The sequence below is a fragment of the Heterocephalus glaber genome, unplaced genomic scaffold, assembly GCF_053883595.1.
Source record: "Heterocephalus glaber isolate CG9 unplaced genomic scaffold, H.glaber_assembly_v1.0 deba00001497, whole genome shotgun sequence".
Lineage (NCBI taxonomy): Eukaryota > Metazoa > Chordata > Mammalia > Rodentia > Bathyergidae > Heterocephalus > Heterocephalus glaber.
In genome coordinates, this window is record NW_028258320.1 from 21961391 (window position 1) to 21978300 (window position 16910).

The 16910-nt window shown below is 34.1% G+C and overlaps 1 non-coding gene and 1 pseudogene across 1 annotated transcript; both read right to left on the reverse strand.

Moving 5' to 3' along the window:
• Window positions 1-1376: 1376 nt before the first annotated feature.
• On the reverse strand, window positions 1377-2435 carry LOC101696899 (CDKN2A-interacting protein pseudogene; annotated as a pseudogene).
• Window positions 2406-2512, reverse strand: LOC147825595 (U6 spliceosomal RNA). The gene has a single exon (XR_015440612.1). It is a non-coding gene; the product is annotated as a U6 spliceosomal RNA (small nuclear RNA).
• Window positions 2513-16910: the final 14398 nt, after the last annotated feature.

Genomic DNA, 16910 nt, shown 5'->3' on the forward strand with positions numbered 1-16910 from the left:
TTAAAAGCTAAAAATATTTTAAAAATTAAATTTCTCCCTGCATTTTATCAACTAGATTTTTTTAAACCAGAAGGAAATACTAGCAAAAATTGTTTCTAATGGCAAATTCTCTATTCTTTCCCCTTGACTTCTGTGTCCATTCTGAATTATAGAAAAGGCATTTATTGTCCACCTAGAAGTGAATGTATACATGAATGAGAGCATTCTTCTCAATTTTAGTTTGACTATTGTTTAAAACTTTTGTCTTATTACTAGAGATGATTGACATTGTAAATAATGTTGAATATTCCAGGAATTTTTTTAAATGTTCACTTACTCTTTTTCAAAATGTATTTATTTAAGAAATTTAAAGACATCAATCTAAACAACTCAAGCTTTATTATGTGTTTTAAAATTCAACATATTTTTAAATAAAGAAGCCCTCTTCTGAGCACTTGTTATAGATGAAGCTAGGAATTTAAGTCTAGACAAAATAGAATTTGTTCCTTTATAGAGCACCATCGGCTTACCTTCTCTTCCTGAAGCAGATAATAACTCTTAGAATCCCTGGATAAAGGAAAATTTTATGTTTGTTTTTGTTGCTAATATGATCCAGAGGTATATGGTTTTGTTTCTTTTTTTTTTTTTTTTTTGCTTAAAATCTTTTATTGGCATAGTTTAGTTATACAATACATTTGCATTCATCATTGGGTGTACCTGCACATGACGTATCTTAGTTCTTATTTTTTCCCCATTCCCTGTGTTCCCTTCCCTATTTACAAAGACTTTGTTTCCATTTTTTCCTTTTCTTATATTTTTTCCTTTCCCATATTTCCTTTCCCCTCCCCCTCCCACTTCCCCTACCCCTTTGGACCTTTCCTTCCTATTTCTTTCTTTCTTTTTTTTCTGGAGCAACTATTATTCTTTTATTCTTTAACAGACATTTTCAACATTATGGGCAATATTCTTAAAACCTTAAATTTGACAGACTTTTAGACATTTAAGTACTGTGGTCCCTTTTTCTTTGATGTGGTTTATTTAGTTAGAAAAAAAAGCATGATAGACAATTTAATACATTTTCACCAAATTCAAAGTAGTACAAAAATTTTTAAGACTCTACAGAGCTATACATCGTACCTAATGTATCATTAAAAATAGAAGACAGTATTTTCTTTAGCAAATAAAACAGCATACTGGTATGCTGTTAATGCATACTTTTTAACTTGTACTGTCATTAAGTATTTACAATTACTTTTGTGAAGAGAACTAGAATGTAAATTTCCTGCAAAACTAGAAAAAAGCAATTCAAAATTTATGAAAGTCTGTTTCATACAAAAAGTAAGCCAGTTTTTCTCTTCAAATACTAGATATTGTATGTAATGATTATTCTGGACATATTATAGTAATTCTTGAGGATGCTTTAATGCTGGAAGTAAGTTTACAGGTCTTGCTTCTTCATCAAGGAGTACCAGATCTTCTATCTCACTGTCTCTATATTTTCTTTTACATATTTTTACCACCGCTTTTTTCTTTAGAAACAACTTCAGTGCTTCTCTTGATGCAACTGCTTTTGCATTTTCTTTGCTTTTGCCACAGCCAGTGCCCAAATACACAGACTTGCACCTCAGTTCACAAACAATACTTTCTTGAGAGCTTTTATTTTGAGGCAGATCTGCCAGTTCTTTTAGTGGGACAAAGAACACATCCAGGATGGCTTTTAGAGCCTCAATAGCTCCATTTAAGAGCTCTCCATGATTCAAATTGGGACTAAAGCCACCAACAGCTACCAATTTCCATGCCACTGTTTTATATAGTCTATTGAAGAAAGGTTGTTCCTGTTTTACATCTTCATTGGTTAACTTGCAACAAGAAAATTGGACTGAGATCTCACTTGACTGTGAAGTACTTTTAGAAGGCAACTGTGAGGTGCTATTCTGTGAGCTAATCGTAGATGCAAGCTGGGACACACTTGCTAAAGAAGTACTTTTGGAAACCAGAGATCCACTGGCCTGGGAGCTGCTCTTGGAAGAAAACAATGATGCAACTACCTGGGAAGTGCTTTTGGAAGTTAGAAGTGATGTATTTGTTGAGCTGGTCTTGGAAGTTAGTAATGATGTGCCTGATGAGGAACTGTTTTTAGATACTGATGATGAAACACCTGCCTCTGAACTAGTTTTGGAAGTTAGCCCACTTGAAACTGTCTCTGAACTAGGTTTAGAATATAATAATGACAATTCTACCTCTGAGTATCCAGAGGTGCCCAACAAGGGCACCTCAATCTCTGAGCTGCTCTGAGAAGCTGAGACTGATGAGCTTTCCAAAGCACTCTTTTTTGGTGATCCACTTTGTTGTCTGCAATCAGTGGGTTGCATCATGTGATTATTCACACTACATTTCAAAAATGAAGAAACAAATGTTGCTGAAAAAAAATTATGGAACGCTTCACTAATTTGCATGTCATCCTTGCACAGGGGCCATGCTAATCTTCTCTTTATGGTTCCAATTTTAGTATATGTGCTGCTGAAGCGAGCACTTTTTCTTCCTATTTCAAACTATCAATTATTTATTTTAACCATTTTAATCCTTATTTACACTTCCAGTTTCTCACACTAGAGAAAGTATTCAGTATTTACACATGTGTGTCCTATTTATTTCACTTAAGAGTATGGCCTCAATATGCATCCATTTAGCCACAAATGTCTCTAATTTCTCATTCTTTATGGCTGAGTAGTTCTCCATTTTATAAAAAAAACACATCTTCTTTATCCAGTTTCCAGTCGATGGGCACTTGGGCTGTTTCCAAGCTTTAGCTATTACAAACTGTGCCACTATAAACATAGGTGCACATATATCGCTGTGGTATGATTCTTTTAATTCTTTGGGGAAGATTCTCAGTAGGGGAATAGCTGGGTCAAATGGGATCTGTAGACCTAGTTCTTTGATGTATCTCCATACTGATTTCCACAGCGGTTGCACCAGTCTGCACTCCCACCAACAATGGAGAAGTGTTCCTTTCTCCCCACACTCCCAAAAGCATTGTACCTCAGACAAAGGATTACTATCTAGAATATATAAAGAACTGAAAATAATCAGACCCCCCAAATTTAAAGACCCAATTCAAAAATGGGCATCTGAAATGAACAGACATTTCTTAGACAAAGAAGTAAAAGCAGCAAATAAACATATGAAAAATTGTTCAACATCACTGGTCATTCAAGAGATGCAAATGAAAACAACACTGAGATTCCACCTCACACCAGAAAGAATGGCTGCTTTCAAGAATTCTTTTTTTTAATTGAGAAAGATTTACAACACAGAAGTTTTCTATATGAAAAATAGAATGACATAATAAACTATTATAGAATTTGGGCAAAATCACTAATGAAGAATTATCTTGACCATCAAGTATGGTATCTGTTATGGCTATACAGTCATAGGTGGGGCTTTTGGGAGGTGGCTGAACCTAGAGTGTATGATGCTGGGGTTAAGGGTGAGTGATTACTAAATCAGTCACTGATAGATTTGGCATAATTCTGGGTAGTATTAAGATGCCCTACCCTGGATTGATAAAATATGAGGAACAGAAAGAGGGGTAGTGTGGTTGCTTGTTTTTACTGTTTCCTGCTTCCCATGAACTGTTTCTCCTCTGTGATGCCTCTCTGCCATGCCACTCTGCCTTGGAGTCAGCTGTATGGACTGAAACCTCCATAAACTGTGTACCAAAATAAAGCTTTCCTCTTTTAACTTTGGGTGTGCAGTGTTTTGTCTCAGCAATGAGAGAAAAGTCACTAAAGACAGTATTTCAGCATATTCTAGAGAATGGCAGGTGGATAAGTATGAAAGAAAATTATTTTGCAACTAGAGTTTAAACTTTATATCCTAATTTTCTCAAAAGTTACCCACAACGAAAATCTAGGAATGATAAAGATAAGGCAGGATTCAGACCTATAGAAAAGCAGCAGCATTTGGGAATATGTCTGGGAATATTGTAAAACATAGATGAGCAATGATGATGACAGATGGCCACCAGAGAATGGAATGTGGCCAACATAGGATTAAAAATAGTAAATTAAGCGGTGGGAATTTAGCTCAGGGGCACAGCGCCTGCCTGGCAAGCACAAGTTCCTGAGTTCAATCCCTAGTACCAGAAAAAAAAGAGAAAAAATAGGGGAAACAGCTTTCATTTGTGCTTCAAGTTTTGTATATTTGGGGATATATTAAATAAATAAATTTTATTTTTAGAAAAAGTATTGCTTACACCTAGAAATTATATTATTTTCTGAGAATTAGAGATGATTGCAAAGACAAGAGATTATTTATAATACATGATAAATTAGTAGAGAAAAGAGGCATGAGGAAATAATAATGTAACATTTGGAAATACTAGGGTATTGTGCTTTTAAAGTTGGGATTACAGTTTCTCAGCAACATATTTCTAAGAAATGTGAAGTTCCAGAATCGAACCACAGGGATTATATCTGGTTTTGAACGTAAAAGATCTGTAAACAAATTTGGAGTTAAGGAAGACAAAGAGCTTTGAGGATGGGGTTTTAAAAGTGTCATATACTGAGTTGATCTGAAGTAGAATACTGATAACTGTGATAAAGCTAGAGGAGAAATGATAGCATGAATGAGTGAAAATAGAGAGATAAATAAATAATTTATATTTCAACATCGAAAATGAGATGGGTAGATTGAATAGATACTAAACTTGATGGGGTCCAAGACATAATATATAAACTTGGGGTGCCTCAGGAAAACCAGAATGTAGGGTCACACTGAGGAATAAGGAAATGGCATGAACCTCAATGGGAATGATTTTCTTTTCATGACATGGAAAAATGGTAGAAAGATGAGAATAAGGAAAAAACTTTAAGCTTCATTCTACCTAATGGTAAAAATAGACAGGGAAAAACAATAATGAATATGAGCATGAAAGAGAAGCTGTAATAGTGTAAGGCAAGTTTTGGTAAGTTAAAGTGTCGACATACATATTATGTGAAAGAAATAAAGTTATAGGAATATTTGCAATTGGGGTGCCCTCCTGCGTGGCCTTTGCCTCCCCTATCATGAAGATCTCATACCTCACAAACTACTGTAATTAATTTTTTACTCAACTAGATTTAAGCATAAGTTCAAGAATTTTTCTGTAATATCAAATTTCCAAATATGAGTTCAGTGTGTAGGTTGTATTATTCAACTGAAATTAATGTTTTAAATGAACATGTAACTAAAAAACGAATCAGGGCATGATGTGAAGTGGAATGATAAGCAATGAAAAATAAAGTATATGTTAACAAGGATAAAAATAACAAATGAACTAGTGAAATGATAGGTGCCTGGTGTGGCCTACAATTTAGGGTTTAAATATCTTACTCCCCAACTTTGTTATATAGGGATATGTGGTGCCAGAAGTGAAAGAAAAATTATACTAATATTTTCCGTACGATTTAAATTACTTTTTTGTGTTTTTAAAGGTCTGTCCTTTTGTTTCATTTTTAGGTACAGACTGTTGTAAACAAAGTCTTCACAGGAGTAATTTGTACATTCATATATTAACAAAAAGAGATTTCTAGCTTTTTCCAAACTTGAAACTAGCAATCCCAAAATAATTTCTATGAAGTTTGGGAATTCCTTATAATTTTGGAGAAGTGAAAACTATAAGGATACAGAATTTGTATATTTCCAATTCATTTGTATTTTACTGAGATGGTTTTCAAATAACAATGTGTTTCCAAGGGCTATGGTGAAAATCCCCAGAGGAAGAGAGAGGGGAAAAGCAGAACTGAACACACACACACACACACACACACACACACACAAAACAGATATCTATGTAACAATCCAGTCATTAACTCAGGACATGTTCTAATTGTTTTTAGGTTTGAAGTTCAGGAAAAGTCAAGGTACATGAATTTTCTAAATCCATACCAAAAAACCAGCAAGTTTGGAGCTAGTTCTCTGAGGTTTCACTTTCTAAGCAACAGCCAGCAGACATTGGTTACTGCTCAATCTTCTACTTTGTGTAAGAGGATAATACAAAATCTGTCAAAAGAAATTTACTAGGAAACTACATTTCCATGGCTTAAGTTTTTTTTTTCCTGTACACATTCATTAATTGGTTCATTCATTTATATATTCCTTCATTTATTATAGCAGTTACTATTTGAAAAAATAAACATTTCTGAACTAGGTGATTCCAAACTTGCAGGGAGAAAACAGAAAAATAATTTCAAATAGGAACAAGTGAAATGAAAAAGATAAAGTAAGGAACATTTTTAAAGAGATCTGACAGTGGAAAGAATGCCTTTTACTTGTGCACTGGAGTGTGCAATAAAGATTGGCAGAGCAAGTGCAAATTTTTAAATATACTTTAGAAAAATATATGATTCCTAGAACTCTCTAGGACTCAGCATTTTCTATGAGTGGTATTTATGTATATTTTAATAACCTGTTAAAGTCATAAATACTTTTTATGGCTTTAATTACAGAGTAAATTTCCTAATGTTAAAAATTCTAAGTGAAAATTAAAAAAAAATCCTCACAATACCATGATACTAGTCTAACAATACACAAAATGGCTATAAATGAGTTCTGGGGAAAGGATATTGCCTGATTACTTTCTTTCCTGAGGCAACTAGACAGAGAGAGTGAATTAATTAAACTGGGTTTTAATCTCAGATTTAGCTCCAGCTAGATGAATGTGAAGTAACTATTCTGATTCTTAGGTAATTTAAGACAAGAAGATGGTGTGAGAACCCTCACTACTGAATCTTATGTTAGAAATGACTTAAATGAGTAGGCAGATGATGATGCCCTGCCTCTGCTTAGGGAGGGAATGACTTTAACCATCTGTGTGATGTCACAGGAATACTGTCATTTCCATTCAACAGGAAAAAGTGGCCAAATTAATTCTCTCTGCCCCTTCAACTGATTAGACTGCAGAGAGAAAAATAATGCTCTTTTTCAGAAAGAACATAAAAGTTTCTAAATGATAAAGCCTATTTATTTTGATACAAAGTCTCACTATATAGTTCACACTTGAACTCATAGCAATCTTCCTGCCTCGGCTTCTCAAATGCTGGGATTACAGATGTGTACCACCACATCTGTCTGACAGAGCTTTTAATATGTTCCCAGTGTTACATTTTCTGAAATTTTATTCTGTTCTATTTATAGATTTTACCAAAACCTTCTCCAGCCATAGGAAAAGAAATATTAGTTAATATCTTTGGAGCTGTTTCTCAAGCTCTATTTCATTTAGGTTTAAATATCCTTATAATATAAAATCCATTTTATTATTTTAGTATACAACTTAAACCTTACATATAATATTGTATAGCCAGTAAAACCTTATAGGATTCCATAGAAATGTGGATTTACGGGGTATTTGTGGATCACTTAAGATTAAAAACAGAGTTGGTAGGAAGACACAGCTGATCTTCTCAGATGTGAAGGTCGCTTATATGGGTACTGATGGCCACCAGGTCTGATGGAGTACACAGTCCTACACTATGGTTTACTCAGTATCGTACTGAAATATTTTACTGTGTCTTCTCTTACTGATTTCATTTTAATTCACTTTATTCTCTATCTTTCAAGTATAGGATTTCTTTCCCCTTCATTTACCTTGATATAAAAAAATTCTTTACTTTTCCAATCTATACTCTTGTAAATTTTTAATGAATTAAAGCATCTTCTACTTACTGCAAAAGTGGAATTTAGTTTACTGTCTTTTACCTGTTCTTTTTAGAAATGTTAACACTCTATATGATAAAAGCCAATCAAGACATTAATTAAGCCAGGTTGGTGAAACATGCTTGAAACCTCTCTGTACCTGGGATGTTGGGACAGGGACATCACAAGTTTGAATCTAACCTGGGTTACACAGAGATAATTTATCTGAAAACAAGACAAAATATAACAAAAAAGACATTGAAAATAGAGCATGTTTCATGAAACATGACATATCTATTCCATAGAATTATATTTATAAAATGCTCAATTTAGCTACATGTCAGTGATTTTCTTTTGGCTTTTAATCAGTGATGCTCAGCTGAAATTGTGTGATACATCTATCAGAATGTCCTGGGGTAAGATATGTAGTGTCATGAATATAAAGTATAGGCCAGGCCTGATCTGATGGCACAAACCTATAATTCCAGCACTCAAGAAGTTAAGGCAGGATGATCACTGTGAGTTCAAGGCCAGCCTGGAGTGCATAGTGAGACCCTGTCTCAAAACAAACTATATACACACACACACACACACACACACACACACACACACACATAGTTTGGATACAGAGTGCAGAAAATCCAAAGCCTTGATTCCCACATAAGGTACTATTGGAAGATAATGGAACCTTTAGGAGGTGGTTCTAGTGGGAGATTTTAAGCTACAGGACATGTGCCCTTGAAGGTGACTGTGGGGCCCTGTTTTTTTTTTTCCAATTCTTAAATTCCAGGTCATCTGGTGAACACTGTGTTATGCCATGTGCTCACACATGTGCCATCATGTGAGCACCTAAAAACAGTAAGTCTGCCACATCATGGAAAAGAAACCTCCAAAAGTAGGACCTATAATAATCCTTCCTCAGGTATTGTTACAATAGTGAAATATTTCATAACACAAAATATTTGTTTGTTTTTTTATTAATCTTAGATGCTTTATTTGAATATAATGAAAGTTCAAATAATGTTAAAAAAGGTCCTAAAATGACTAGTTTTATCAAAAAGACTCAAGTATGGCTCCTAGGGCAGAGAAGGTGAGCCAGTCCCAGCACCCGGAAGGAAGCTCCCCCACTGCCATCCCACGCTCCTAGGGCAGAGAAGCTGAGCCATGCGGGTGCAAGAAGCACCTCCACCCCCGTAGAAATGAGAAGGCATGTAAACAAGTCTCAAAAACAGACTTCTGGATCACCTACAGTAACCCCAAAGGGAAACAAGATTTAACAATCTGATACTCAACTACCTAGACTCTCTGAACTGGCAACAAAAGAGGATCTGGGAAAAATGAAATCAGAAATAATTACTCAGATAACAATAAAGATTGTGCTCATGGTGTAAGACATGATTAATAAATCTAGAGAGGACACAGATAAAATAATAGAAGATCTGAGGAACATGGTGGAATCCCAACATAGGAAACAAATGGAATCCATAAAACAGATACAGATTTCCAAGAGATTAAAAACTCCATCAAAAGTCTGCATAGAAGCATGAACCAATGTGAGGATAGAATTTCAGATATAGAAGATAAGATTTTAATTAGTGACCAGGAAAAGAAAAATTGCTTTAAAATTGTAAGGGACCACGAGAAATCAATCCAGCAGCTGCTAAACGATGCAAAGAAGAATAACATAAGACTGACTGGAGTCAATGAAGAAAGAGGAGAGAGTGCAGATGACATAAAAACTGTTAACAGAAGTGATGGCAGAAAACTTCTCAAGGAGGGGGAAAAGAACTTGACACACAGATAAGTGAGGCATATAGGACTCCAGCTAGCCTTGATCAAAAAAAATCTACACATAGGCATATAATAGTTAGGATTCCACAAATCCAACAGAAGAACAAAATTCTACAAGCAGTGAGAGAGAAAAAACAAATCACATACAAAGGAAAGCCCATCAGAATCGCAGCAGACTTCACAATACAAACCCTCAAAGCAAGAAGAGCTTGGAGTGATGCATTTCAATTCCTAAAGGAAAACAGCCACCAACCCAGATTGATGTACCCTGCAAAACTTTCTTTCAAAATTGATGGAGAAATAAGATATTTTCATGATAAAGAGAACCTCCGGAACTGCATGCACATGAAACCAGCACTCCAAAAAATTTTAGACAATACCCTAGGAAAAGACAATGAGGATCACAACCCCAGGAAACACAGCAGAATGAATCCATTGGGTGTGACAAATTAAACACATAGGAGGAGAATCCGACAAAAAGAAAAAGTCATGACAAGGCTTTTAGAACTTTTAACTTCATCTCCCTAATGAGTGCATAATTCAATCCTGTTATTGTGCTGATTAGTATTTTTCTGATTCTAGAGTTGTACACCTTTCCTTGTGCTATACTGGCTATTTATCATCTTCTTATATCTACTTTTTAATTGGGTTGTCTATTAATGAGCTGTAAGAGTTCTTTATATATTCTGGTCACAGGTTATATGCATTGTAAATATAGTCTGTTTAAGGACTACTTTTCATTTTAATGATGTCATTTAAAGTTCTAAATTTTGATGGAATCTCATTTATCAATTTTTTTCTTTTATACATGTTTTCTGTATCCCAGGTAGTTCTTGCCTACCCTGAATTCATAAACATTTTCCCTTATAATTTCTTCTTAAAGTTTTACACATTTAGGCTTTCATATTTAAGTTCATAGATCCTTTCAAGTTATTTTCATGTATGAAAATAAAGGATTGAAGCTGTTTTTTATATACAGATACCAGGTGTTCTAGTGCCATTTGCTGAAAACACTATCTCTTCCTTGGCTCTTGAATTGAGTTTATATTCTATAAAATCCTAATGTTAAATAATCTTTCAAAACTCAGTGGACCATATATGTGTGGTTCTATTTCTAGATTCTCTGTTTTATTCAAATGATCTACATGTATTTCCTTACACCAACACTGCCTTGATTACGGTAGCTTTAGAAGAAGTCTTAAAATTAGGTGCTAAATGTCTTCCAACACTGTTGTTTATTTTAACTTTTGTAGGTCCTTTGTGCTCCTACATAACTTTTAAATTTCCATATACAATTCTTCATTTATAGCAAGTATACACAGACCTGAATTTTTATATATACCTTGTGTTTTCTAATCCTGCTAAATTCAAACACAAGTTCTAGGGGCTCCTAGAAATTTCTTAGTATTTTCTCTGTAGATGATCATTTCATCTACATATAAAGATTTTGCTTCTACCTCACCAATTCTATCCTAATTGTGTCATTTTATTGCCAGACTATTTTGATGGGGCCTAGGTTTCAAAGTTTAATGGACAAATAAAGAGTAAGCGTATCTGCCCTTGTTCCCCACCTTAAGGAGAAAGCATTGTATCTTCTCCATTCATATAAGGTATTCTCACTGGAAGTATGGAGTACATGTCTTTAATCTGTTGAGAAGGTTCTGTTCTACTTCTAGTCTCCTGATAGCTTTTACCATGAACAGCTGTAGAAGTTAGTCGAATACTTTTTTTCCAACTAGTGACAGGATCATATGGCTTTTTCCTTTCCTCTGTTAAAACGATGACTTTTGGAGGTGGATTTTCCAATGCTGAACCAACACTGCCATCCCTATAACAAAACCACTTTCTACATCCTGCCAGATCTGACTTCTAATAGTTTGTTTTGTTAAACAAATTTCTATCTATGTTCATACTTTTTTCTTCTATTTTCCTTTTCCAGTTTTAGTATTAGCACAATGTTGATTTCCTAAAATGAGGGGAGAAGTGTTCCTTCTTTTTTCTGCTTAATCGTTTGATATAATTTATCATTTAAAATGTATATGAGCCTGCTGTTGTCATATAGGTAGTTTTTCAAGCTAGGAATATACTTTCTTTAATAGGTCCTATTCAAATATTATATTTCCTCCAGAGTTAGTTTCATTGATTTGTCTTCCAAGGTACTTCTTAGAAGTTGTCAAATTTATTTCAAAAAAATTTTTGTAATATGCTTTCTATATCCTTTTAAATTCCCTAAAATCTGTGGTAATGTCTCCTAGATCTTGATATTGTAATTTTAAAAATGTATAATTGATACTGTGTAATAGGAAGAAAAGGTCTAAAGGGCAAGGGAAGTGGGAGGGGTAGGGGTAAGGAAAAAAGGGAAAAGAAATATATGAGAAAGAAAAAAAATGGAAACAAAGTCTTTGCAAATAGGAAAGGGTGGAGGGGGTGAAGGGAGGGCAAGGAAAGGGGAAAAAAAATAAGAACCAAGATATTCATGTAATGGTACAAGATCCCAATGATGAATGTAACTGTATTTTATAACTAAAATATACCAATAAACTTAATGGGAAAAAAAAGACTCAAGTATCAAAATGACTAAGAAAAGATTAGTTGCTTACTCATTTTCTAAGCCACACAATGAACAATTCAAGTGTAATGGCATTGGTTCACAATCAGCAATTTTCTTTTTCCTATTGCCCTAAAATACAAAGTGTTTACCACCATAAGAAAACCTTTACCTAGAAAGATTGTTTCCCACAAGACTGTTTTGTGTCTTAGAATGTAGTAAAATCATGAGAGATAATTGAGAAGCTTAAAGAGTCCAACTACTTTAAGACTTCATTCAACACACGGTAGCAAGAGAGGATATCTATTATTCACAATATGCACTGTGCTACTCAAAAAAACATCCTTGAGAGTGGGCTAATTCTCTTATGCAGATGTGATCACATCTAAAATAATATATTTCAACACAATTTACTATAATAGATATTTCAGCAAAGTTTCCTCAGAAATACTGTTTTGGATTCCTTGAGATTTGAGCTTGTTTTTTAAATACTGAATAAACACCAACTTTAAGCAGCTCAAACTAGTTTTTGAGTGTACCAAAAACTGTAAGGAGACTGTTTCAGTGTTCCTAAATAAAATTTTTTCTGTTCAACACACACACACACACACACACACACACAGCTTTAAAATAAACAGCAGAAATTTTCAGTATTCAAACTGGCCTATCTTTTGAGTCGTTGTATTGTACTCAGTTACATTCAAGTGCATTATAACATAATAACAATTATACTCAGTACAGGTAAGCACTTACTTGAGATATTTTTGTGCCATATCACATACATGTTTACATTATTTTCATTTTTATCAGAGTTGCAAACAGACCTAGGTCTTCATAACTGCAGGCTGCCTCTTGAAGAAACTGGGAACTGTTTTTATATCTGAAAGTTAGAAATAGTCAATATTCTAGGTAAAGAATTTTGTTTTGCAAAGTAAAAACTAGGTGGAAGCTATTTTTACATCCTTTGAATTTGATGAATAGCTGTCATTTTCTCAAGTCATTTTAAACTTAGAGTCATGAAACTTCCTGATTAGCAACCTGCCTAAGTAGAGTACATGATAAGGCAGAAAAAAACAGCAGTGTCTAGATGAGAAATTTGTTCCAGTTTACTGCTTGCTGCTTAACTGACTGGAGGTTTAAAATGAAATAAGCTCAACCATTGATAATAGGTTCAAACAGTGACCTTTGAAATCATGAAATCTGCCCTTTACCTATAGAATTTTTGGATCCACACTGGACTCCTCAGGTTCTCTCAATCCTGTGTTAGACTCATGGAAAAAGCTCCCCTCGGCTTTTTCATCTTAATTGTAAGACTAACAAAATATCAAACCAGCTAAATATGAATGACTCCTGTCTGAGTGCAACATACATATTTTCATCTGGTAAATCAAATCTTGCCTTGTAACACAAGGAAAATACTTTCTACTTCTGTTGTCTTATAATAAAATAAATTTTCATGTCATATACAGTGAGATTTCTGGTTTATTTGCAAATAGATAAACAAAAAGTCTCTTTAATTAGAAAGCAAAAATGTTCAAGGGAGGGGAAAAAATTTAGGCATATGAGGGATATACAGAAAAATGCAACTACAGAAGGAAAGTGTGGGCCAGGGATTTAGCTCAGTGGTTCCACTGCCTGCCTCGAAAGTGCAAGGTCTCAAGTTCGATCCCTGGTACTAAAAAAAAATGCAAACAGAAGGAAAGTGTATAGTACTTACATCTGTTAATGCATATGAATTTCGAGATATTTAAATTTGTGGAGAAGAATGATTCCAATTAACAATAAAACTATAAATGTAGTTTTACTGTACTGATCTTTAAATATTTGACCAACTCTATTTAAATAAAAACTGAAAAATAAAAGGATTAGACAGAATTTACTTGACTATATTACTAAAGGCAAGAAAATAAACAAAACAAAATTAAGGAAAAAATCAATTCAAACTGCAAAGATGGATGTAGTAGCTACTCTTATGTGAAATATTATTTGAATCCATGTAAAAATTGAATCGATCATCCTTTCTTATCTCCCAACCTTCACCTTTCTCTGTCTTGCTCTTTCCCTAATTGAAAGCCTCGACTTCTTATTTTAAGAAAGGATGATAAGTTAATAAGTATATGGTTTCCATTATGTTCTGAGTAGGGACTTGTTATCTTATTGAATCCTCATACAGACTTACAAAATATTAATTTTAAAAAGTATTGTTAATGTTATCTCATTGAAAAAACTTTACAAATATTATCTAATGGAATGTTCACAGTGATATTCATGAGATAAATACTGGCAAGTCAACTTAGAATTTTTGAAATTAATTCACTACATTATAAGTTAGATATATTTCCCAAGGACATTGGACTAGAATCACGTATTACAAAAAGCTTTGATTAATCTTCTGTCTGCATATTGACTCTATGACGGAATCAATATTTTTAAAGACAATTCCTCTTTTTGGGCTTCATTTCAGTTTTCAAATTCAGAGAACCAGAATATTTAACAAAATAAAAAATCGTGTGTCACAGATGTTGCCAATTTGAAGTCGATAGATGCAAATTTGATATGGCTTGAGAAAATCAGTGTAGAATGAGGTACAACTAAGGAAATTTATTATTCAGAAGGCACCCAGTCATGTTCATGACAAATTATAAGGACAACCACTTTCATGTGGATAGATTGGAAAGCATATTCCATCTGGCTTCAATGAAAGGAAAAAGCTCCAGATTAACTCAATATCCCTTATAATTCTCTAATTCTATACATAAGATTATATTGTGCATTTTATAATTTAGAAGAACTAGTGAATTCATACCTGGGAATCTCTGCATATTTAAAAAGTCAAATTCTATATTTATTAAATATAGAAATCGACATGAATTCCATAGTCTCTATTAATCCCTATTTAATTTCTTGTATATTAATTTATGTGTCTATAAACATAAATCCACTGGCCAGTGTCCTTTTGAACATGTTTATAGTTTCTTTTTCTCTCTGGTGGCTCACTATTGATATTGTTTATGCCTAATGTATTAGTTTGCTAAGGCAACAATAACAAAATACTACAGACTGTCTTAAATAAAGACATTAATTTCTCTGCAGTTCAGAAGTGAGAAGTTCTAGATCCAGGTGTCAGTGAGGTTGGTTTTCTTTGCATGTTTCTTTACCTGGCTTACAGATAGCCATCTTTTCCTGTGTCTTCACATAGTTTCTATTTCTGTTTGTAACCTAATCTTCTAATAAGATACCAGTCATACTGGATTTGGACTCACCTATATGACCTAATTTTCCATCTTGTGAACAAGGTTTATCCATGTGATGTTATTTTACCTTAACTTCTTGCTTAAACAATTTCTCTCCAAATATAGGAATATTTCAGGTATTAGATGTTAGGAGTTTAACATAAGAATTTTAGGATTTCAACTTATAATGCTTAGCACATATATTTATTTTTATTTTGGATTTACAGGGACAATGGGATCCTTGGATAGGGTTAAATTAGGGAACTGGCCACTTTTAGAGGTAGAAAGGAAGAGGCTACTGCATCTCAGCAAGCAGCCTGGCCTACAGCCTGTGGTCTTGAGACCTGTTTCTGTGTAGTTACACTGAGCTGATGCCTGTGGTTTTGACACCCTGTTCTTTGTAGCTACACTGTCCCAAATAAACCTCTTTAAGCGAATTACTTCTCCGCTCAAAATTCCCCTATTAGCCCACCCAAATTACCCCCCTAGCAACAAGTCCAATAATCAATCAAGTAGTAACCCTCATGGAAGTGGAGCTGGGTCCCTACCCTGTAAAAGAAGATCACAGCACCAGATTCAAGGGTGTCCCAGCTCAGGGCCCTGCTAGTCCTCAGAAGTAGCTCTTTATCACCTTTTCCTTCAATGCCTACAATAAAATGACTTCGCTTTGCATTGGTCTTCTGTTCTTACTCCTCTTCCTCTTTCTACATTGGAGAGACAAGCTCAGTGAGAGTCTCAGCATCCTAGACCCCAGACCCACCAGATGTAACAGTTTGAGAACATTTTATATCAAATTTCAAATGTGGTAACCATGACAAAGCTGTCCCTGGGAATACTGATAGAGCACTTACAGTTTATGCTAAAATTATGAATGAAATTAGAGGTGGTGGATTATCCAGTTTCCTTGAAATATTAATTCTAGAGTAGCGAAAACCGGTGGATACTTATTTATCTATATATACTTTATCTATAAATTTTATTTCACATTTATTGTGGAGAAAAATTTGGAATAAAGTTAGTTTTTTAAAAAAGTAATTTTTTGCAATTTTAAGCATTAAGAAAAAAGTTACTGCAAGTACAAGTTTACATAAGCAAACATTGTTTCAAATGCAGGTGCTAAACCAGGACCCTTAAATAAGTTGGTGAAGTGGAAAATATACATTTACTAATGTCTGAGTTGTGAAAAACACAACCCTGAGTGCCAAATAGGTAATTATGTTCTCAAACAGCCTCCAGGACAGCCAATTTTCTTGTGCAGTCATCTATCTGAATGTGCACTACTTAGTCATGTGTAAGCATTTGGTGAGGCTGTTTTTGTTCTCTTTCCCTCTAACTCTTTTCTTAGTCTCTAGGAAATGTAATGTACCTTTTTCTGTCAGTCATCTGCACAATTAAAGGAGGAAATAGCAAGAGCAAAATTAAAGCTTGGTACTAACAAAAGAACAACAGTTAAAAGGTTTTACCTAAGAACTTGATAAAGCGTATCCTATCTGAGCATTCTTTACTCACTAGGTGAAGATTGGTTCCAATAAACTGATTTGAATTTCAAAGATCTTTTTTCATAGATAGGAGCAATTTAGTAGTGATTACTGGAAAAAGTCCATGCTAAAATATCTACACACATGTTTGAGACATTGTAGTCAATATCAGGTTATTTCTTTACTTTTACTCTCTGGGGAGTG